We start from the raw sequence: 25653 nt of genomic DNA on the forward strand, positions 1-25653 counted from the left end.
ATCACCATGGAAGAAAACTGACATAACTTTTTCCATCTTAAAATGATCCAGAAATTCTTGGTATCTACCATCAAGTCAATGACAGAAAATACCTACTATGTGACTGATTTCTCTCCAGGGTCCATTGCTACATTATAAATATGTGTGACATATTTGACATCATATGACAAATGATGACAAACATATCATTGTTGGGTAATCAAGAAAGTGACACCTCCAAAGAAAGAAGAAGGGAAGAGAGGGAATGGAGAAGAATCAAAAAATAAGGAAAAGGAGGAAGAGGAAAAAACAGAAGGAGGATAAAAAGAGATATGGAGAGTAAATTTCGAATTTGTTAATTGATAAATACATATGGTAAAAGGTGAGATACAGATATTGAATTTCCTCTTTGGAAAGTTGTTAAATATGTATGGCAAAATTTCTTGGGTAATTTCTAAATGACAGAAGTAAAGAACACAACTTTTGAACGGGTAGAAAATAAAAACTGAATAAACAAAAACAAATTGATATGTGAGCAGTGTAGGTGGTATTGCTCTGTGCTTTGCAGCAAGCTGCATTTTTGTCTTCTGAGTCATCCGGGGTTGGCTGACTTTTCTCCTGATTCTAACATGACCCACTGTTACAGTGAACAGGCCATTCCAGGCCCTTCCTCCTGGAGGATCCGGAGAACTTCCAGAAGCAGAAGGCTACTCTACTGCTCTAAAAAGGAGTGGATCTTTTCAGCCATGAAGCTTATTGTTGAACCATTTTTTTTTTTTTTTTTTAGATTTTATTTATTCATGAGAGACACAGAAAGAGAGAGGCAGAGGGAGAAGCAGGCTCCATGCAGGGAACATGATGCACGGACTCTATCTGGAGCCTCCAGGATCATGCCCTGGGCTGAAGGCGGCACTAAACCACTGAGCCACCCAGGCTGCCCATGTACCTCTTCTTAGGTGTGGTGCTGACTCTGCTCTCTGTCTTTATTGGACTAATAGAATCTCTGGGGTGCTTAGTGGAAAGCCCATTGCCTGGGAGCTCCTGGACCACCAGAGGTCAACTACCTAGCACAGAGCCCCCATGCATGTTCCAGATCATCCATCTAGAAGGGTGTGGATAAGATCTCCTTCCACCAGCTATAACCTTGGGTCACTGCCCTAAGCATGTCCAGCCAGGTATCAAGCTCCTGGGCAGCCCAGCTCAGAGCATCAGTGTTATCAGAACTGTTAACAGGCCCTTGAAGGGCCTCTCCATCTGGTTGCTCCTTGTCCTGGAGAGAGCCTGTATATTTTATTTTTTTTTAAATATTCTACGTATTATTTGAGACACACACACACACACACACAGATAGCGACAGAGATAACAAGAAAGAGGAAGCTTTCTCTCTCTCTCTAAAATAAATAAATATTTTTTAAAAATAAATGAATTATAATGGCAAATATGAAATATTTAGAACTGTATGATATTAAAAACATGGCATACCAAAACCTGTGAGAAGTCATTCAAATCATCATTAGAAGAAAGTTAGCATCTTTAAATATTTGTGGCAAAAAGGAAAACAGGCTATGAATTAATGATATAAGCAACCAAATTTAATAGTTTGAAGAGAAATGACAGAATAAATGCCCCCAAAGGATAAGAAATGTTATAAAAGTACACATTAGTGAGCTAGGGGAAAAAAGTTGATTCTTTTTAGAAAGAATAATAAAATAGACATCTGTTAAGAATGATCAAGAAAAGAAAATGAAAGAAGGTACAAATAATATTAGGAGAAATGGCATATATTTTACTTATAGATATAGAAAGGATTAAAAAGATATGAAGCTATGAAGAACTATGATATACAATAAATTTGAAAACTTAAATGAAATTAATAAATTGTAGAAAAATATACTTATAAAATTCGTATAAGAATGCAAAACCTGAATAGTCAATGACATTTAAAGACCTTGAATCTTCCTATTGGAAAAAAAATCAAGCCCATATGATTTTACAGTCAACTTTCAAGGATCAACTATTTCCTGAAAATTGAAAAAAAGATAAAGCCCCTAAACTCACTCTATTATACCAAAGTGAAAAGATAATGTAAACAAGACTAAAGACACAAGCCATCTCACCAATAAGTACAGATTTAAAAAAACATCCCAGAGGCCCCTGGCTGCCTCAGTTGGTAGAACATGGAACTCTTGATCTCCTGGGTTGTAAGTTTGAACCCCACATTGGGTATAGAAATGACTTTAAAATCTTTTTTTTTTTAAGATTTTATTTATTTATTCATAAGAGACACACAGAGAGAGAGCAAGGTAGAGACACAGGCAGAGGGAGAAGCAGGCTCCATGAAAGGAGCCCAACATGGGACTCGATCCCATGTTTCCAGGATCATGCCCTGGGCTGAAGGCGGCGCTAAACCGCTGAGCCACCCGGGCTGCCAGACTTTAAAATCTTAAAGAGAAAAAAATCCTAAACAAAATATTAGCAAACCAAATTTAGCAGGTTTATAAAAACACACATCAGTGTCAAGTACAAATACCACAATAGAAAAATGAGCAAAGGGCAGCCCTGGTGGCGCAGCGGTTTAGCGCCGCCTGCAGCCTGGGGTGCAATCCTGGAGACCTGGGATCAAGTCCCACGTCAGGCATCCTGTATGGAGCCTGTTTCTCTCTCTGCTTGTGTCTCTGCCTGTGTTTCTGCCTCTCTCTCTCTCTCTCTCTCTCTGTGTGTGTGTGTCTCTATGAATAAATAAACAAAATCTTTAAAAAAAAGAAAGAAAAATGAGCAAAAATCTTAAAGAGGCATTTCACAAATGAGAAAGCATATTGAATGAATGCATAAGATATTCATAACCTCACTATAAGGGAAGAGCAAATTAAGATCACAATCAGATATGAACTAATACTAACCAGGATGTAAAAATAAAGAAGTCTAACAATATCAATCAAGTACTGGTAAACATATAAAGTATATTAGAGTCTTCCAGAAACACATTGGAAAAAAATACATATATACATGTAACTTTATATATTGAAAGAGATTTATTATAAGGAATTACCTCATGTGATCATGGAGGCTGGTAAGTCTTATGATCGGCCTCCTACAAGCTGGTGACCCAGGAAATCTGGTGGTGTAGTTTCAGTCCAAGTCCAAAGCCCTGAGAATTGTTGGGGTTAGTCCGAATCCAAGGGAAAGAAAAAAAAAAAAAAAAAAAAAAACATATGTCATCTCAATCTGTCAGGAAGAGAGAGCAAATTCTCCCTCACTAGGCTTTTTTGTTCTATTTAGGCCCCCAAGAGATCTCCACCAGCTCTGAAGAAGGCAACCTTCTTTGCTGTTTACCAATTCAAATGCTAATCTCTCTAAGAACTCTCTAGAATATACTCACCCAGAAATTCCATTTAACGAAATATCTGGGTATCCAATGTCCCAGTCAAGTTTAATCATATAGTTAACCATCACATGAAGTAACAGAGACTCTTATACAGCTAAGAGAAGCATAAATTTGTTCAATTATTTCAGAACACACGTTGGCACTATCTTCTAAGTTTGAACAAGCACATAGGCTAGAATAAGTGTTTTCAATCTAGGAATATATCTTGAAGAAAGTCTTACATGTGGGTACCAAGAGACATACACTAGAATGGAATTTTCTTAGTAGCACTGTTCATAAGAGCAGAAAACATGGAAACAATCAAAATAACCATTAACAGGAGAATGGATAAACTAACTCATATGATATGTTCTCATACTGGGATGTTATTTAGTAGTGAAAGTGAATAGACTCCAGCTATTCTCTTTATAGATGAGAAAATGCGCATAGAACACCAATTTTATAAATTTTAAAGACAAGCAAAATGAAACCATATGTTCTTCACAAATACATATATATGATAAAGTAATTTTACTAGTAAGAAAGTGGTTAACAAGAAATTCAGGTGAATAGTTGGGCTTGGATATACAAGGGAATGAGATCGAGAAAGAATGTATAAAGAGCTTCAGTGAATGATTCACTGGTTATTTATGATTCTAACATATATATGTTAGGTATATTCTTTTCTACTATCTAATAATGGATAATAAAAGTGTTGCAAAAGTGACAGTGATATATTTCAATACAGAAAGACAAAACTTGCTGAGTGGTCACAATGATTTGAGATGAAAACAAAAGAGAACTATGTTTTTAGCTTGCCTACTTTGTGGGGGTGATCATAACAAATATGAAAGATGGAAAGGAAGACAATTAGTGGAGAGGATAAATTTGATTTATATTTACTGCATAAGAATTGGTTTTGAATTTTCTGAAGTATCTAAAATTTAGCTGGAAATATAAGCTTAGAGGTCTCTATTTTGATAGAAAATTAATTACTGCTTTGAGAATACACATTGATAAAATATAGTTGAAATGAAGATGGAGAACTATGCCCAAATATAGGAGGAGTCTGTGAACTGCAAATGGAATCAATGAAGGAAGACAAAGAACATGCAGTCTACACAAGCTCTAGAGTAGTAAAATGTCACAGAACCAAAAGGAGGATGCATGGTCTGAATCTGTGTCCCTCCCAAAATTCAAATGTTGAAGGCCTAACCCCCAAAGGTGAAGGCATTAGGTAGTTGGGCTTTGAAGAAGTGCTTAAGTCATGAGGGCGGAATCCTTATGAAAGGGATTAGTGTTATAAAACAGGATCTAGAAAGATCCCTACTGCCTTTGGCCATGTGAGGACACAGTTAAGAATTAGGCAGTCCGCAAGCCAGAAGAGAGTCTTCATTAGAACCACACTATGGGGGATCCCTGGGTGGCTCAGCAGTTTGATGCCTGCCTTCAGCCCAGGGCGTGATCCTGGAGACCTGGGATCAAGTCCCATGTTGGGCTCTCTGCATGGGGCTTGCTTCTCCCTCTGCCTGTGTGTCTGCCTCTGTGTGTGTGTGTGTGTGTGTGTGTGTGTTTCTCATGAATAAATAAATAAAATATTAAAAAAAAAACACACACACATTATGCTGGCACCCTGATCTTGGACTTCCAGTCTTCAGAACTGTGAGAAATAAGTTTCTGTTGTTTACAAGTTACCCAGTCTTTGCTATTTTGCTATGGCAGCCCAAACAGACTAAAACAGAGAATATAATTCAAGAACCAGAAGACTGAAGTTGGTCAAACACTTTAGAGAAGGCTAGGAGAATTGGGTCTTGAAATATGATTTTTCATCTGGCAAAAAAGGTGCAGTGGTAAAACTAAAAAACACACAATACATTTTAAAATAGCTATGATAAATTCATGTAGAAGTTTAGTTTTAACAGTGTCTGTAAGTTAACTAATCCATCTAATTTATCTAATTATCATGATACCCAAACAAAATCTCTAACTAGGCAGATATGTTTTCCAAGCCATGCATTATTTTAATTAAAATCATCATTACTACCTGCAGTTTATTCATCACCATCCTATCATGATGATCCTATTGCCAGCACATCCCCATTGTCCCTAGACGATCTTTGAGTGATATCGTAGAGCATCTTTGAGTGATATCGTAAAGCATGTCTCCCTTTCTGTCACTTCAGGTCCTCACCTACTTCAAAGTCCCTTCTATTTAATTCAATTCTGCAATTAGGTGATCATTTTCACTATGTTGCTTGGCATCTATTCATATTTGTCCTTGACACTTATATTACCTATGTTGTCTTTTTTCTGAAAATGTGTAATCTTCTCTACTAGTTTATAAAAGTACTATATTTCATGTTTTTCTAGTGACTGGCATATAATACAATGAGCACTCAATAAATATTTTTAGCTGATTTCTCCTTCTTATCTATAATAATTCCCTCCACGTAGGAAGATTTGTCAGCTTTCCACAAGGCACACCGAAGTCTTTTGGAACTCTAGTATTGCCTGGTTTAGTCATTCCCCCCACCCCACCATGCTTCCTACCTTCCAGTCACTTAGTTGCAGTTCTGTCACACACGTGTTTAACCCATTTCTCCTTTGTAAAGCATTCTTCTCCAAGAAATACTGCCATAATCACACCCCACAGAATTTAGAAGAGCACTCCACACACAGCAGGGACATGTTGACTAATGCTGAATACTTACAAAGAGAATAATTTTTCAATTCATTGATTTTCTGATTCATTATAATGAAAGACATTAATTTTAAACATCTACAATTGCAATTGCCTCTAGTAAACCTTAATAACAGCGTATTTATCAAAATGTGATTCAATGACCTTGGGGAAAAAGACCAGGAAATGAAGTTGAAACAAATAAGTACCCTGCAGAGAAAACAAGCGCTACTTGACTGTGACTAATTGAAAGGAAAGAAGGCATAATTTTTTCAGGAACACAGAGACAAAGATGAACAAAATATTGTCTCTAGAGGCAAGAGAAAAAGAAAAAGTTCAGGACAGAAGTTGAAAAAAAAATCATTAATCCTTACCCCTACCAAAAAATTAGTAGAAAATATTTTGTTGAAATTGTTTAAGAAGAATACGAAATAAAAGTGTATCTTAGGTTTACTTTATCTTTATTTTAACTGAAACATAGAAAGTGTATAAATATCATGCATTCCAGGATCTTAATTTTACCTCTTTGCATTATTTTGTAGTGGTTGCTTTAAGGATCACAATATATATTCTTAACTTTTCACAGCAAAGTTAAGGTTAATGTTAAATCAATTCATATTAAATGTAGAAATCTTGCAAAGTATGAGTTCATTTACTCATCTTTGCATCTTTTTTGCTAAAGTTGTCAAATGTATTACATCTACATACATTATAAACCTCATGATATAATGTTATAATTTCCAGTGCTCTTCATTTCTCCTCCTTCTGTGAAGATCTGAATTTCCATTTGTTTTTATTTCTCTTTAGCCTGAAGAACTTAGTATTTCTTGTAGATCATGCCCACTGTCAACATATTCTTTTAATTTTATCTGAAGATGTATTTGATTTCACCTTTATTCTTATAAGATCATTTTCACTAGATGTAGAGTTTCTGAGATGATATGATTTTGTTCCCTTCTTCCCTCCAGCACTTTAAGGATGATATTCCACTTTCTTTTAGTCTCTATTATTTTTATGATGAGAAGTTGCCAATCATTCAAAACACAGTCTCCTTGTATGCAATGCATCATTATTTTCTGACAGATTTCAAAATATTTTTACTTTTCTAAAATATAACAGGGATGCCTGGGTGGCTCAACGGTTAAGTGTCTGCCTTTGGCTCAGGGCATGATCCCAGAGTCCCGGGATCGAGTCCCACACCCAGCTTCCTGTGTGGAGCCTGCCTCTCCCTCTGCCTATGTCTCTGCCTCTCTCTGTGTCTCTCTCATGAATAAATAAATAAAATCTTTAAAAATAAAAAATAATTTGATGATAATGTGTCTAGGTGTATATAATGCAGCTCGGATGCTAATTACCCAGATTTAAGTCAGATTTCACAAGTCAAAGGCACAATCCTCACCTCACTTCAGAAATTAGCTACAGAGTTCCAGGCCACCCATGCTTCTGAACAACTAGCTATAAATTTAAGGGTTTCCATTACCCCCTAAAATCCTATAATTCACCAGAATGACTCATAGAACTCAGGAAAGCACTGTCAATAATTGTGGTTTTATTATAAAGGATATAAATTAGGACTAAGTGAAGAGTCTCAAAAAGTAAGATCTCAAACAGTCCCTTTCAAAGCAAAGCTTTTGTGTCCTCTGAACATCTCACCTTCCAGGTATACTAGGTCTAATTACCAATCAGGGAATATCACCTTAGTCCTCAGAGTTTTACTGGAGTTTCATTACATAAGCATGAGTAATTAAATCACTGGCCACATGATTGAGTTCAATCTACAGTCTACCTTGCCCTCACCAGATGTTGGGTTCACATCACCTAATTCAAAGCCCCAACCCTATAAATTACATGGTTAGTCATTCAGTATGGCCAGCCCTATCCTCAGTCATCTCATTAGTTTAAACTCACATGTGGTCCTAGGCCCCCATCATAAATAACAAAAGTATTCCTGTCATTCCAATAAATTCCAAAGATTTAGAGGTTAGGAACCAGAAACAAAGGCCAGACATTCTTCAGAACAGTATGGTTTTCTTTGTATTTATCCTCTTTGGGTTTGTTCTGCTTCTTGAATGTATAAATTTATATCTTTCACTAAATTTGGAAAATATTCAGCCATGTTTTCCTTAGATAGTTTCTACCCATTATTCCTCTCTCCCATTCTTCTTCTGGAACTCTAATTACATATATCTAAGACTTTGGTCCTTGAGGCCTCACTTATGTTCACTTCAACATTATTTGTGTTCTTCAGATTAGATTCAAGTTCTATTGATTTACCTTCAAGATTGCTAACTCTGTTTTGTCATCTGTGTTCTGCTATTAAGTTTATCTGGTGAATTTTTATTTTAGGTAATACATTTTTTTTTTTTTTAGATCTGGAATTTCCATTTGTTTCTTTTTTTTAGTTTCTATTTCTCTCCTAAATTTCATATATTTCATTCATGATGCATATATTTTCTTTTATGTCCTTGAATACATTTATAATAATCACTTTCAATATTTGTCTGCTAATTTCAACATCTGGGGTATCTCTGAGTTCATCTCTATTGATTGTTTTTTCTCTCAAAAATGTGTTACATTTTTATACTTTCAATAGCTAAGGAATGTTAGATTTTTTGGTTTTGTTTGGTTAGCTTGCAACTGTATTAACTGGGCTCAAGAATCAGGTTAGTTATTTTAGATAGGGCTTGGCCTCTTAAAGTTCGTCCCGTTTAGGCACTATTCAAGAGTAACAAGAGATTTATAAAAAGAATTTAAAGATTCCTTTCTCTGGGTCCCTCTTTCCTTTGATTTCTAGCAACTGTACTTATCCCAAACTCTGTTCTCTTACTCTTCAAGCCAGGAAAACTTCAAACCAAAAAACCTGTTTTGTGTCAGACTTTTGCCAAGTTGCAGGGAGCAGACTGAAGCTTGCCCTCATGCCAGAAACTAAAAACAGAATTCTGAGTACCTCTTTTCTTACAAATATCAATTGTCTCCATATTCCACTTACTTTTGGTCATTCTCCAACGTCTTCAGATAGTTGTTCTTTATCTTTCAGTTAGAGATTATCTTTGTTACATGTAGGAGCATCAGTCTGACAAGAACAACTCATGCCAGCACTCCCTATGGCCCTTACTTTGTAGGTTAAGAAAACAGAAACAGAGGTGTTTACTTGTCTATTGGAATTGAGGTTTGCCACTATGAGAGTTGGGTTGTGGCAAGATAGAGGTTATAGTGCAATTTCCATAAGCATAGTAAATATCACTAGTTTGAATTCATTGGAGTGATACCCAATATTAGTCAAAATTCTATACTATAAAATATTATAAAATAAATGTTAAAATTTTTCATTACATTTTAAGGAGTTTGCTAGCAAAATGCTAAACATGGACGTTCCTAAAAGATGTGTTTTATTAAGTATATTAAAACTGAAATTAGGGCAGCCTGAGTGGCTCAGCGGTTTAGCGCCGCCTTCAGCCCAGGGCCTGATCCTGGAGACGGGATCCCCCCGTCGGGCTCCCTGCATGGAGCCTGCTTCTCCTTCTGCCTGTGTCTCTGCCTCTCATTCTCTCTCTGTGTCTCTCATGAATGGATAAATAAAATCTTTTAAAATAAAAACTAAAAATAAAACTGAAATTAGCATTCACATTTATATGCAAACAGATATCTAATATGAATGTTTATTTCAACAGTTAAAATAATGTATACAGGGGAGCCTGGATGGCTCAGTTGGTTAAGCACTAAGCCTTCAGCTCAGGTCATGATCCCTGGGATAGAGCCCCCACAATGGGCTACCTCCTCAGCAGTCAGTCTGCTTCTCCCTCTCCCTCAGCTCCTCCCTCTGTCCATGTTCTCTCTTTCTCTAATAAAAAAAAATCTTTTTTCTTTAAGATTTTATTTATTTATTTCTGAGAATACACAGAGAAGGGAGAGAGAAGCAGAGACACAGGCAGAGGGAGAAGCAGGTGCCATGCAAGGAACCTGACATGGGACTCGATCCCAGGTCTCCAGGATCAGGCCCTGGGCCAAAGGCGGCGCTAAACCACTTGAGCCACCAGGGCTGCCCCTAATAAAAAAAATCTTAAAAATAAAATAACATCTACAAAAACAATTATTACTTTTCTGGATCATAGAATTTAGGGTGTTTTTTTTTTCTTTTGTTTAAATATTTTGAGCTATATTGCTTTGTAATAAGAAAAAAGAGTTATTTTCAAATGGAATGCATTCTAAAGGTATTTTATTCATACTAAAACATTGTAATTTAAAAAATATTATTATTATTTTTTTTTTAGGTAGGCTCCTTGCCTAACATGGGGCTTGAATTCAGAACCTCAGGATTGAGAGTTGCATGCTCTACTGACTAAGCCAACCAAACACTCCTAAAGCATCGTAAAGTTCTGTCCATTTTTTTCTTCATAGACTGTGTGGTTAATGTTCCAACCAAATCACTAGAAATTCTAAGTTATTATGGGTTCCATTGAAAATACTACTACTAAAATTAAAGTAAATATCTGAGATATTTGTAATTAAGTGCCTCATAGGGATCCCTGGGTGGCGCAGCGGTTTGGCGCCTGCCTTTGGCCCAGGGCGCGATCCTGGAGACCCGGAATCGAATCCCACATCGGGCTCCCGGTGCATGGAGCCTGCTCTCCCTCTGCCTGTGTCTCTGCCTCTCTCTCTCTCTGTAACTATCATAAATAAATAAAAATTTAAAAAAAAGTGCCTCATAAACTTATGTCCTAATACTATAAAGTCTTTAAGCAGTAAAAGAATTTAAAAGCTTAATTTTTAAAGGAAAAAATGTTATACATAAAAAAATATTCAGAATGTAAAAGTAAGCAGATGTTTTGAAAGCAAAGATCCGCATTAGTAGTGAAATTTTAACCTTCTATTTGTACATAAAAGTCAGCAATGATTTCTAGATTTTGAAGAAAAATTTAGGCTTTACCTTTCTTCCCATGAAGAGAAAGTTTTTTGAGCTTTATGAATACTGTCACGTGTAAGTTCGAGCCCCACATTGGGGTATAAAGATGACTTAAAAATTAAAAAAAAAGAAAAATCTTTAAAAAAGAATTCCTGTCACAGGTTGGCTTCTTCAGGAAGCAGGTGGTGTGATAACATTTTGAGGGTAGGATATTTGTTAAGGAGTGCTTTTGGGATCAACACCTGTAGGATGGAAGGAAAGGAAGCAGGATTGAGTGAACGCATAAGTTGTGCTGTTATACATTTCCAATGAAGTTCTCAGTGAATTCCACGGGAAGTGCTAAAGCTGAAATGGCCCACTGGAGTTACCCACGTTATGTCAAATTGGTAAGCCATTTTATCCTTTCCTCTGTTAGTCATTGGAAGACCATGCCTGGATGGATACAACCTTGGGCAAAATGGTCTTTGTGGCTGAGACAATCCTTGAAGGGGCCTACCACCAAAGGCTATTTATGGACATCACTCTCAGCAGGTGAGGCAATGTGTCCTTCCTTGAAGGGCTCCTGGTCCTACATCTCCACATTTATCACAATTATGAAATTTCCTTTCTATTTTAAAATTTAACTCAGTGCTACGTTCAGTATGAAACAAATAAATCTATGCCCATATTTAAGGAAAATTGGAAATCTGGATTATCTACCAGCATGATAGGGTATAGAATTCTGGGCAGTAAAGGGTTCATTTGTTAAATTTTTTTTTTAAGATTTTATTTATTTATTCATGAGAGACACAGAGAGAGAGAAAAGCAGAGACACAGGTGGAGGGAGAAGCAGGGGGAGGGAGAAGCAGGCTCCATGCAGGGAGCCCGACGTGGGATCCGATCCCGTATCTCCAGGATCACACCCAGGGCTGCAGATGGCACTAAACCGCAGCGCCACCGGGGCTGCCCTCATTTGTGAAATGTTTGAAACATAATTATTTTAACTAAAAATGAGAGACATGAGAAGTAGATGGGATTATCTGGCAAAATATCTAAGAAAGTACAAATACTGCATAAGAATAAAATAATCTTCAGGAACCACACTTTGCTGCTAAATTTCTTTAGAATTCTAAGAGGTGAAAATCGAGTGCATCAACCAATATGCTAGGCAGTGAAGCTTCTGTACTCTGAGGGTTGCAGCTAACCTTTGTGCATCCTCTGCGTAGGTCCACAGTGCAGAAGCAAGAGAAGGCTGTACATTAGGAACCACAGAGAAAAGGAAGAAGAATGCAAAATAATAAACACAAGGCCCAGCAATAGAAAAAGATGTCAGGCATAAAGAACTGTTCTGCAAAGTCAAAAGGCTATGCAACATAACATGAATACAACCTTTATTTGAATTAGATTAGGTCGTCTGGTACTCCACATGACCCAGACTAGATACACATTCAGTAGGCAGTATTGCAAGTCTTCTGACAGGAAATGCCAAGGGGAGGGACTGCTTTCTAAAGAAACAACACACCTTGAAAACCTTCTTAGCCCCGAACATCATTCCTCTTAATACTCTCTAACACTGTAGTTATTCCCAGAAACTCTAATTATTTTCCACTACGAGTTCCCTGCTTCCCAAAACTTCTCTTACAGTTTCCTCATATGCCCATTCTTTCCACCTTCTTTCTTTCTTCTGTAGCTTTTTTTCTTACTTTTTTTTTAAGATTTTATTTATTGAGACACACAGAGAGAGAGAGAGAGAGAGAGAGAGGCAGAGACATAGGCAGAGGGAAAAGCAGGCTCCATGCAGGGAGCTTGATGTGGGACTCTATCTTGGGACTCCAGGAACACGCCCTGGGCTAAAGGCAGGCGCTAAAGAGCTGATCCACCCAGGCATCCCTCTTCTGTAGCTTTTTATTATGTAGCTTCACATAGGCTTTCTGGTTTCATTTGTTTTACCTTATTTATTTATTTAAACCTACACTTGAATTTAGGAGACCAAATGATAGCCCCGAAGGACCCCCCCCCCCAAAAAAAAATCCTTTCTCTTATGTGTAAGTGGATGTTCAAGGTGAAAAAGGAGACCACTAATGTTCATAATTCAGTAATTATGACTTCCCCATGCAATTTATCTCTACTGCACTAGTAAGAATAGTACACTGTATTTTGGAGTTTCTTTATTAGATGTGGTGGATTTTGTTAGGGGTGATTGGGATCTAGATCCATTTGTGAATTCTGAAATAATAAATACAGATAAGTTTTCTGGAACTATCTTATAGACTACAACTATCAGGTTCCTCTAAACTCTGCTGGGTGGAGATAAAGAACAACTTGATGCTTAGTCCTTTTTCAGATTAGAGGAAATATGCTTTAAAACCCATATCTTGGGATCCCTGGGTGGCGCAGCGGTTTGGCGCCTGCCTTTGGCCCAGGGCGCGATCCTGGAGACCCGGGATCGAATCCCACATCGGGCTCCCGGTGCATGGAGCCTGCTTCTCCCTCTGCCTATGTCTCTGCCTCTCTCTCTCTCTGTGTGACTATCATAAATAAATAAAAATTAAAAAAAAAAACCCATATCTTATGTTAACTTTTAGCTAGAATCCCTGAGTAACATAGCACATTCAACTCCCTACATCTAGTTGTTTGGGGGAGTTACCATCTAAAAGACCTACAGTGGATTGTATAGCAAGAACACAGCCAGTAAAAAAATAAAAGATAGCTAATTGGGGATTACTATGGACCAGCCAACATCATGGTGAATTTAAGGGTAGAAAAACCAAGAAGTTTTAGGTTCAGAGGTTTAGATATTTATTATAAAGGTGGACCATTTTCCTACAGGGAATGATTATAGAAAGAATGAATGCTGGCTTAGTAGGCATCTGAGAGAACATTGGAAAATGGAATTACAGATTATTGCCATTTCTAATCATTGTGATTCTAAACAATATAGATTCACACACTTCATTCAACAAGTATTTGACGAGCCTTCCTCATCAGGTGCTGAGCTAGGTCTTGGAGTTGCAGTGGTAAACAAGTAGACAAGGCCATAGGGAAGGGAGACAGGCAACAAACAAGTAAGCAAATATGTAAATAAAAGGGATTGTTGCAGATAGTGGCAAGTGTTACAGAGATAATAGAATAGAAAGCGACTGAGAGGAGGGTGCTATTTTGGACATGGCAGTTCCAGAAGATACCTCTGAAAAGATGACATTTTATGCTGGGGCTCAAATGATAAGAGTTGGCCAAAAAAGATAAGAAGAGCTGGCTGTATTAGAACATGCCAAACAGAGGGAACAGCTAGTAAAATGGCATTATTATGGGTTTCCGTTAGGTGTATTCAAGAGAGTATCACAAACTGTCAGGGGCCAAGTTATATGGTACCTTAAAACTTTGGATTTTACTATCATTGCAATGGGCAGATACTGGTGAATTTTAAGCTAGAAAAGAAAATTATCCGATTTACATTTTAAAGTCTCCCACAGACCACTCTGTGGAGCATGGATCAAGGGGTCAAGGGTAGAAGTAGCATTATCAATGGCTTTTACTACAGTCTGAAGAAGGTAAATAGGGATAAAAGTGAAAGTGGTGAGAGGTTATAGGAATCGGGAAATATTTAGGAGATTTGGTCAAACAGATTCACTGGTGGATTGGATGTGAGATGCCAGGAAGAGTGGAAGCAAGATTGACTGAGTGTTTTGGCTTTATCAGTCATGTGAATGATAATGCTAATAACCAAGATAGGGATGACTGAGAAAAGATTATGTTATGGAAGTTGTGGGAAGGAGGTACAAAAATGCTCTATGCTTACATGGATGGGCTTTGCAGAAAGATCCTTGAATGCCCTTAAATGGAATGAAAATTTTGTGGATGTGTTCACACAGACTTTAAGTGGGAGTATGCAAAAATTTTGTTAAATCCTTTAGAGAATTTAAAAAGATAACTTTGGAAAGTAAAGTTAGGCACTTCTTAACATCTTGCTGTCTGGCTTTTCTTTTTCTTTTTCCTTTCCTTTCTGTTTACAATTATGTGAAAGCAGAGAAGAAAGATTAAGTTGTTATTAAAGAATTTAAAATATATGTAAGGAAAAAGACATATCTTGAGAGTTAGTCTTTTTAATTTAACTTCACTGAGAATATAAATGTATACAGAGTAGACTTTGTACTAAAAATACTTCTGAATTCCTTTTTAATTTCCTTGTTATCAAGATATTTTGGCATTCCTTGGTATAGGCTATGTTATTGCCCTCCTGGGCTCCCCTAAACAGACATCTTCTTTGCCATGTCCAAGAGACATCTTTTACCTTGAGTTTTTTGAGCTCTTCTACTGAGGAATAACTAAGAGTATCTCTTGTAATCCTTTCCATAAACAGGCATTGTATTAGGATTGAATCAGGAAAAAAAAACCACTATGAATATAGTATGGAATAAGGGATTTATTATCAGTATTGGAATTAACACAAATATGAGAGAAGCTGAGGAAAGAAAGATCTGAATGTGAATAGTTGGGAGGATTAGAGAAAAATTACTTAAAATGGACCATAACAGAAGGTATGAAAAGGTTGTGGAAAAAAGAAAAGAAAAGAAAAGAAAAGAAAAAAAAGAAAAAAAAAGAAAAGAAAAGAAAAGAAAAGAAAAGAAAAGAAAAGAAAAGAAAAGAAAAGAAAAGAAAAGAAAAGGTTGTGGAAGGCTGTTGGGGCCTAAAGTCATTGTAAATTAGCAGGTTAGAGAGTCTGGAAGAGAAGCTAGACAAACAGTAGGATAAAGCAAGAATACATTTTTCTTCCACAAGTACAAACTGGAACCAATACTGGTCATTCATTATGTCAAACACCAAGGAAGCAGACCTTAGACCTGTAGAAAAAGTTGCTGCTATTGACCATCTTGCTATATATGCTAATAGGTCCAGAATTGGAAAAGCTAAAGGAGATCTCATGGGAGCTAGAGAAGCTATAGGCCTGGATACTAATCCATGTGAACAAGGTGAGCCAGCACATCAGTAACTACACACACACACACACACACACACACACACAAGCTCATGCATGTGCAAGTACACAAGCATGTACTGAGCAGTGTTGCCTAAAGCCCTGCATCAACTTCTGAGCTGCTGTTTCTCCCTTCCAAATCTCATGCAAATTTCTCTAGTGGCCAACTCTAAATTAAAACTACCAAAGAAATAAATTCTAAGAACTATTGTTACAGCTGAATCAACACAGTATGAAATTACCAGTCATGCTGTTCACCAAAATACCAAAAGAAAGAAGACAGTGATTCACCTCAACCGCAATTATGGCCCTAATTAAAAAGACATGAAGTGAGGCTGGATGTATTTGAGACTTATAAAATATGATGGGACAGGGATGCCTGTGTGGCTCAGCAGTTGAGCACCGCCTTCAGCCCAGGGTATGATCCTGGAGTCCCGGGATTGAGTCCCACATTGGGCTTCCTGCATGGAGCCTGCTTCTCCCTCTGCCTGTGTGTCTCTGCCTCTCTCTGTGTTGCTCATGAATAAATAAATAAAATCTTTAAAAAAATTTTTTAAATAAAAAATAAAATGTGATGGGACAAAATAACTCAGTGAATTCAACTTTCTGGTTCCAACCACCCTACAATTTCATCTGAAATTCTCAGACATGACTAGCATTTCCATAACAGTTTTTATAAATTTGGGCTACTGTTGTTAGTAAAATGTTGGCCTGGGTGGATCATAGCTATGACTCAGTCCTAATTCCTATGTGCCTATGTAAATAAAATGGGTCAAGATTATTCAATTTTATGTCCTCTCTAATTATGCTACAGTCCTTTATATCTAGTCTCACAGTAATGTTTTATAAGTAGTAATCTTTAATTTCTTGCTGCAACAGTTTAATATCTTAGAAGGAAATAATATGAAATTGGTGTACTTACTGTTTTCTTTCCTCCTTGAGCTATAATTTTCATACATGACAGATCTCATCTTCTTTTAACAAAATGTGTTTATCGGCTATAAATCACCATTTTTCCTTGATAAAAAAACAGTACCTTTCATCTATGCGAGAATTTTCTTGTCAGAAGTTTTACATGGCAAGACAAATGATAATATTAACATTTTCTCTAAGGTATCTTTTCATATGAGAGATAATTTCCTTAATGAAGATATGCAATCATTCCTAACTGTTGGAGAGATAATTTACACAGTAGGCAAAGAGAAATCCAAATTTGAAATTAATGGCATACAAAGAACAGTTATCACAGTTCAAGATCAACCTGCAGAGGTTTACCTGAAGGATTATTAATTACTTTTCATTTCAGAAGGGGAAAGGAATGATAAAAGAGGTGGAAGATACCATCCCCAAATAAATATCAGTCATTACAATAGAAGAGTTGTAAAGAGAAAAAATTCATATTAACACAGTATTCAGTTCCCCATAATTAAATTATTAATGAACTAAGAAATGATAAAAGTTCATGCAGAGAATAGAAAATAACATTAATGTTTTAGTCAAATTCAATTCTAGCCCCAGCTTTCATATTTCTCAAAAAAAGGAGTATCTCAGAACATTGACAAGGTATAGCTGGCACATCAAGTTGAAGTAGAAGCTTCATACTAAAGTAAGGCACCAGATTCAACTTTAGATCTTTTTCTTTTTTCTTCTTATTATTTTTAATTCCAGTATGTATAATTAACATACAGTATTATATTAACTTTAGGAGCAAAATACAGTGAACAAATTCAGATTTTAAAGGAAATGATCACAAAATTCTTGGGCGTTCAGGTCCTTCATCTCCGAAGGGTAAGGAATAGGGGATACCTGTTCCCTTTCCTCACTTTTGATTGCATAGGCAGGGGCCTTCAAGAAGCCTACTGAGAAAGCACATTGTCTTATTCCTGTAGTGGTGAGGTTTAATGACTAGTTTGATTCCTGTCCAAGGAAACCAAGAAGTCAAGAGATTGGCTCACTAATTGCTGTGGTGCTAAGGGAGAAGAGTTCCTATTGTTTGGAGATTGGCCTGCACTCTCAAATTTGCCCAGGTCAAGTCTACATGAGGGCTTCCCATAGCTGGAGGTGGGCCTATATATTAAGAAGAACTCACCTTGGATTCAGTTCAATAGAGCTACTGAAAGCGATCAAGGGTCCATCCACAAGGATAGGATCTAAGTGAATCCCATATATCTAGAGGTAGCAAGGTTAGAAAGATCAAGGCAGCATTCAAACACAGATTCATCTACTAGGGAAGCAGAGGTGAGAGACCCCAGTGGTGAGACTCTTCCAAATACCTACAAAAGCATCCATGAAAGAATTAGCCCTAAATGTCTGCCAATCCCAGGAACTCACATCTAGCCCACCAAAGACAAGTTCAAGTAAAAATATTCTTATTATCTTTTTCTTCCTGCTTCTCATGCTCCAAATCTAGAATGGCCTGAAGCCAAGGTTAGCAAAATGGCACCTAAAATCAGGACTACCTGAAAAAAGGGGCGGGGGGGGGATGTATCTTTCAGTTAAGGGAAGAGTTTTGATTATTACACAAGAACCAACACTCTAATTTCTAAATCCAGACTGTTTGGGGGCCTTTTAAGGAATGGTTATTATCTAAGAGAGAGTAGAAAACCTTGGGGCTAGGGGCTCCTGGGTGGCTCATTTGATTAAGCCTCCAACTCCTGGTTTCAGCTAAAGTCATGATCTTAGGGTCTTGATATCAAGCCCCACGCAGGGCTTCCTGCTCAGTGGGGAGCCTCTCTCACTCTCCCCGTGACTTTCCCCCAACTCATACTCTCTAATAATAAATAAATAAATATTTTTAAAAAGAAGAAGAAAAGAAAACCTTGGAACTCAAATTTAATGGTGGGGGAAAAGATCTAAAGATCTTGGAAAGATCTAAAGACATAATGGGAAACAAACAAACAAAAACATGTTTTATTAGGTCTTATGGTTAGGGCTTATTCAATGTAAAAGTAATTTTTAAAAAATCACTCACGCATAAGCCTTATACTAATTCTACCCTATAAGGCTTGTGAGAGTAAACAACTTATTCTTTACTTGCCCTACATATAGACTCATCCTTTCTATTGTTCAATTACTGCCACCTCATTTTTACTCATTAGAAAATTTCTTAGCATTCTGTTAGGTCAGGGGAGCCAATGTATAATTGCCAAACTTTATGGGTTTTTTTCCTCTCAGTTTTGTTAAATACTGGGGTTTGAGCCTTATTTTTCTTACTAATAATTATATAAAAGAATTACATAAAATGAGAAGCTTTATATTAACTTTTGGTATCTTCTTGTTTTCCCCTCTTGTCTGTTAGCATTCAGTTTGGTTAACAAAAATTGGAGAATACCCCATAACTGTACTTGCCTCACTAACAGACATTTCCAGATTAAATAAAATATGCACTGAGAAAAGGACCTAAGGAGTACAATTTTAATGAAATACTAACAACAGGGGATCCTTGGGTGGCTCAGCGGTTTAGTGCCTGCCTTCAGCCCAGGGTGTGATCCTGGAGACCCAGGATCAAGTCCCACATCGGGCTCCTTGCATGGAGCCTGCTTATCCCTCTGCCTGTGTCTCTGCCTCTCTCTCTCTCTCTCTCTCTCTCTCTGTCTCTCATGAATAAATAAATAAAATCTTAAAAAAAAAAAGAAATACTAACAACAGAAATAAAGCTCTAGTAGGTTGAAGAGTCAAAGGGATATGGGGAAATAGATAACAGAAATGAATACTAAAATTTCTGGGAGCTCTACAGTAATCAAATGAGAAATTTAGTGCTGTTGGAAGAGTTAGATTGAATGAATAAATTAATTTAAAGTCCAATCAGAATTATTACAAATCAATTTTTAAAAATTATCTCTTTTAAGTGTGTATGGCCCTTAGGAAAGATTTTTTAAAACTACATATTTTTTATGTTCTATACAACTTTTGAACAAAATAAGTTCTTAGTAAATTTCACTTCTGTTCATACAACCATGTACTCTGGTAAATTATTTGTTTTTCACCTTCTCAGATTATAATCTCTGCCATGTATCCTACGTAGGCTAGATAATGGGTGCAATGTACACAAATGCTATTCCATTCCAAATGCTATTCCATTCTCTTACCATTTGTGGAGTGATAGTCTAACACACATGGAATGCTATTCCATTCCAAATGCTATTACATTCTTATTGTGTGTGGATTGATAGTCTAACACACATGTATAGTGTGACAGCACTCCAGCCGGTCTTAAGGGTTAATTTGCTCCAAGTTAACATACTCCTTGCCTGCCCACTTAAGGCCCTTGATCTTTAAAAGCACTAGTTTGCCTTCTTTAATATTTACAGATCACTGGCCTTGGGAAATAAAGGACCAAAACTTCTTAAGCCACAGAGCCCAGTAAGTCTGTTTGAAGCTGCGGTGGCTTTTTGATTAGCCCAGCAATCTTTTAGCAAAATGTTGTTTTTTTTTTAAGGTCACACGAATTACTTTTCTGACTTCTGCATATCTATAGAGTTTACCCTCCTTTCCAAAAAGAACAGAGTACTGTTGCACAACCACCTCCTGGTGCCAAGGAATCAGAACCTCTTTTACAATTTCTGATTACCAAGATAACTATGTAGCTGGCATCATTGAGTTTGCATGTAATCAAGAAGTGTCACAGACCACTGTGACCCTTTAATTAATTAAACCCATTTAAAAATCACTGGGCCAGGCAGAAACCTTGGAGTTGACCTTTGGACAAGTATCTATCTTCTCCCCAGATGGTTGGTCTCCTGAATAAAGTTCCTATTCCTTTCAAACCTAATTTCTTGAATAGTGGCCTTTTGAATGACAGGCAGCCAAACCTGGGTTTCAGTAACAATAGGACAATGACTTACATGTTCTTACAATACCTTTTTCTAGGAAAGCATATTCTAGATGATTAATTTATAATGAGATAGCAATAAAGACATAAAATAATGCATGAATATGTTAATATAAGCATTCATTTCCTTATTTTGAATTACTATTCAAATTATCTAAGAATTCTATTTTACTGTGGGTGGATATTGCTTTATGTACTAGAGTAACAAGCAACAAAGAAAATGGGCTAGGTAAATGAGAATCCTAAATACATTACTGAATTTCCTGCTGTATGAACATTCTTGCTTTGGACAGTCAGGAAGCAGCATTATCAGAGGTCCTTCTGATAATTCCACTGCCATTCTTATACCTGTAGATGATTACAAGAAAGCATTAAAAAGAGAGCAATGACTCATGGTATAGTAGAAGCCCCTTAAAATACTTTTGTTCCTCTAGTAAAATTAATTAACAATGAGGGTCTTAAAAACATGATTCAACCAATTCTCAGGATTTCTACAAATATTTCTAAGAAAATAATTTTTTTTTAAAAAAGATTTTATTTATTTATTCATGAGAGACACGGCGGGGGGGGGGGGGCGGGGAGGGCAGAGACATAGGCAGAGGGAGAAGCAGGTTCCCCATGGGGATCCACATCTGGGACTCGATCCTGGATCCTGGGATCATGACCTGAGCCTAAGGCAGCCGCCCAATCACTGAGCCACCCAGGCATCCCAGAAAATAACCTTTTGTTAACATTCTTCAAATTAAAAACAAGGTGCATGAAGAACAAAGCAAAATCATATTCAATAGGAATAATTTCCTCTACTAACTATGAATTCAGGTTTCAGAAATATAATTTACTTCTTGCTTTGATTAACACAACTACTCTGCTTAATTATTCTTGCTTAGTTATTCCAATAGTGATGATAGTGTCCCAGCACATAGTTGAGTATGTGGGATAAATTAGGAACTAAGTAATTCTTACATATATGAACAAACCATAAATCTCTAGGAAGAAAGACAATAAATCTACTCTTTCTTCATATAGGTTTTGTGTCAGGGTAATAATTATATGGCCTGAAAATACACTTTGACAATGCTGTATTTTTATCTAGAGATGAAGTTTAGCTGGTACAGGGCTCTCATTTGTTCAATCTATTTACCTTTTATTATCTAGGAGAACTTGATTTAATCACTGAGTGTAAGATCCGAATTAATAATCTCTTTCAAAGTGGTAACATTTTTAATGGTATGAAACTAAAAGAATTTGTGTTATTTTTGGAGATTATAAGGCTGACAAGTAAGAATAACTCTGTGCCCCACTTTAGGTGATTTGTCTATCATAGGAGTTAGCAATCTAGCCCCTGTGTTTTGTAAGAATAAGTTAACTAATATTCAGGGAGTATATATTGAGTCTGCGGCCTGAGCCAAATGGTCCCTGCTAGGAAGTATTAAGGAGTATAAGATGTAGACATCTAAACACTTGGAGATGACCACGTAGCCAGATTATTTTAAAAAAATAAAATGTTTCAAGATCGAGGTGGCAATGAGACATAAGAATGAAACTTTCAAGAAAGCAACTTTATAAATGTTCCCACGTGGAATATGGATATGATAGCTGGAACTACAGCAGTCATTCTGAGACTATGAGGGGGTTTTGAATACAGTGATATGATCAAATGCTTAAGTATAGGAAGGAATAAACACCCCTGGAGATCATATGGATAAAGGGTTACAGAGAAGAACAACTTTGGATTATATTTTCTCTGTATATAAAAACTAGTGAAGCCTGATATCAATCTGTTATAGAATCAATAAAATAATTAAGGTTAGAATGAATCTTAAAGGAGCAATGTAAACTGCCACCCTCTGTTATACTGAGGGTATAGAAGCTTTCCTCTTTCCACATATTCCCCCACTGGAGGATCTCCCACACTAAAAACTTGAAATTCTTTTAGTAGAAGTTAGGGCCTTTTGTTCATTTCACAAATACAGATAAAGACTAAAAGTAGATGCCCCGAGGAATCAATGCACTGAGTTAAAATCATGTCAGGTTATAAAATGCAGGTATCATATTCATGCCTGAGATCCAGTTTTGATGGGCACTGTGAGAGGAAAGCAGAAGGGTACTTAGTACCTGTAGTAAAAAGAAATTATAGTGTGTGTGTGCAGGGGAGTGGAGGGTGTGGATGCAAAAAAGAAAGGTTAAGAACATTACAAACAAACTATTATTCCAACATTTTGTCCTTGGGGTGGTTCTAGAAGAGGAAATGCAGAGAGAAAATATTCTGTTAGTAAATACTAGGAAATCCAATTTAATGATTACTTCTTGCTAAACCATAATATTCATAACAAAAACTATAGATGCAGAATAAGAGAACTGTAGATGCTAAAGAGTATCAGAAAGTTAATCTCATAGCAAATTTTGGGATAAAATATTTACCTCCTGAGTAACTATATTAATAGAGAGAAATGATATCAATAATATAAAACAATAAAAATGTTTGTATAGTTTGAGAGTAAAATATAGCAGTATATTTTCATTTTTGTGTTGTGAATGAGATTTCCTGCAAATTTGGGTACAGTTATTATCTTATAAAAAGAAACAGGCTTGGGATGCCTGGGTGGCTCAGCAGTTGAGCATCTGCCTTTGGCTAAGGGCGTGATCCCAGAGACCCTGGATCAAGTCCCACATCTGGCTCCCTGCATGGAGCCTGCTTCTCCCTCTGCCTATGTCTCTGCCTCTCTCTCTGTGTGGTGTCTCTCATGAATAAACAAAATCTTAAAAAAAAAAGAAAGAAAGAAAGAAAGAAAGAAAGAAAGAAAGAAAGAAAGAAAGAAAGAAAGAAAGAGGCTCATTTATTTCCATGCTTACCCTCCTTTCCTACCCAGTTCCAAGTTCATCCTGGTTTAGGCCTGTGGTTGATGTCACAAGAAACATCTGCCTTAAGCAGATCTGAAAGACCTGCCCATCCATCAAAAATCCTTTCCACTACCTTGCTATGGTAACTGAAAATTCCAGCAATAGTTATTTCTCCTCAATGAAGTAATCAGGAGCCATTTAGTAGGCAACTGCTTTTACTAGGAGTAACTTTATGCCAATTCCACCTAGAAACATGTTGACACACTTAATTTGTCAGAATGGCTAGACAGTCCTTGGAAATGTCCTTGGCAAATAAGCTGTAGGCTGGCTAAGTCTTGATATGAGAGGGAGGGAAAAGAGGGACCTAAAGAGGGCTGCCACAGGAGAAAAAGCCACATTAGGAATTCATTTATGGGTTCTGGGAAATTAGTTTTTGGTGTAGAGGAGAAGGGGCAGGCATTTCAAGGAAGTTAGTGAATACCCAAGGGAGTGGTGGAAAATTGGTGGAAAATTGATGACTGTTTCATATAGAGACCCTTTAACTTAGTTACGTTGACATCTCTTGGACAGCAGAACCAAAAGCATGATAGACAAAAGGTAGGAATCTAATAGAAGGCGAGAAGACAAAAGATCAATTTAGATGACCCACAGAGCAGCTAAAAAGGTCAGACAGTTTTCATTTTAGTTTGATGACAAAAGTAAACAGCACAAAATCATAAAATGTTAGATTTTTAAATTAAACATTTGCTCATTTTATATTTAAAATAATAGCTATGCTAAAATATTTATCAAATTAAATGTAATGGGGTATTCCAAGATTATATTCTGGAACAGAAAAAGGTTGTAGTTGAAGAAGTAATGAGATCAAATAAAGTCTGTAGTTTATAGCATTGTGCCAACATAAATTCCTTAGTTTTGACAAACAGTTGTATGTTAACATTAGGGCAAGCTGAGTAAAGGGTACATGGGAACTCTTTGGGCTCTCTTTGTAACTTCTCTGTAAATTTAAATTCATTCCCCAAAAATGCTTATTAGATTTTATTAGAATAGCTCTAGTCTATACTAAAACACTTTTTTGAAACCAAATTGCGAGTTATGCCAATGGTTCATTTGGGCCTATCATGCTTATTCCACAAAATTCTCTAGTGCCACTGAGTGTAATATAGTTTGCCTACACTCTCATCTTTTGAGCAACCACGGAGAAGGCATTGTCTTCTCAACTGCAGAGACAATGACAGGTTCACCCAATAATGACCTCTGCATCAAGTCTGGATAACCTCGGGCCATTTACATCTCCTGTTCATGTCTGCCACACATTTTACAGGCGACAGTTCACAGTTTCACGTTTCTTTTACTGCCTGATACCCGGAGCTGTAATAAATACCTCAGGCTCTGACTCTGTTTTGTCCAAGATAAATATACTTTCTCCTTGGTTTATAGTACCTAATGCTCCTCTGGATTTTAGGATGTTTTAATACCATGTTCTCATTTATTTTTCATTTGGTGTTATCATCACATGTATAGATTACGGGAAAGAAAACAATTTTGGCTTGCGTCCACTGTTAAAGAAAAAATACTTAGAAAATAAACAAGTAGACTGGGCTTAACACTCTTCGGACAGCAAGAGACCAAGTAAAGATAATAATTTAAATGGCAGCATAGAGCGGCAGGACTAAGCATCTACAGACCAACAGCCTAACGTTCTCATGACTTCTCACAGGTTCATCGACAACCACAACTTTACTGACCGGCGGGGGAAGAGCGAGGTTCCGTAGCATCAAAGCAACAAGACAGGACAGGGATATTTTTCACATTTTGTATTTCTAAATAAACCCTTTCAAAAAAGGTGTGTGTGTGTGTAGAAGTATGAAAAGGATTCCAGAAATGAAGAGTCTGAGTGGTTAAGAAGGATCCCTGTAAAACTGGCCGCGCGGTGCACGGCTGCCAACTTGGCTGTGGACTTTTTAACCGCCCGAGGCCTGAGGGAGAGGCGGGGGGCGGGGCGGCGGGGGGCGGCGGGGGGCGGCGGGGGGCGGCCGGCGGGGCGGCCGGCGGGGAGGACGCGGAGGTGGCCGCTCTCCGCGGGTGCTGCCCCGGCCGC

At 37.1% G+C, this 25653-nt stretch overlaps 1 protein-coding gene and 1 long non-coding RNA gene across 7 annotated transcripts in view; one reads left to right on the forward strand and one right to left on the reverse strand.

Annotated features, from left to right (window-relative positions):
* Window positions 1-25559, reverse strand: part of FAM237B (family with sequence similarity 237 member B) — an 85001-nt gene extending 59442 nt beyond the window's left edge. For all 6 annotated transcript variants that reach the window (XR_005369361.1, XR_005369359.1, XR_005369362.1 and 3 more), the window contains exons 1-6: window positions 25301-25559; window positions 20967-21059; window positions 17970-18153; window positions 16803-16897; window positions 5894-6049; window positions 3029-3127 (exon numbers count right to left, since the gene is read on the reverse strand). The gene's annotated coding sequence lies outside the window, so the exon portion shown is untranslated. The remainder of the gene's footprint in view (window positions 1-3028; window positions 3128-5893; window positions 6050-16802; window positions 16898-17969; window positions 18154-20966; window positions 21060-25300) is intronic.
* On the forward strand, window positions 91-25386 carry LOC111098747. Its single transcript, XR_005369363.1, has 3 exons — window positions 91-361; window positions 11342-11457; window positions 25273-25386. It is a non-coding gene; the product is annotated as an uncharacterized LOC111098747 (long non-coding RNA).
* Window positions 25560-25653: the final 94 nt, after the last annotated feature.

Source organism: Canis lupus, chromosome 14, assembly GCF_011100685.1.
Source record: "Canis lupus familiaris isolate Mischka breed German Shepherd chromosome 14, alternate assembly UU_Cfam_GSD_1.0, whole genome shotgun sequence".
In the NCBI taxonomy this organism is placed as follows: Eukaryota; Metazoa; Chordata; class Mammalia; order Carnivora; family Canidae; genus Canis; species Canis lupus.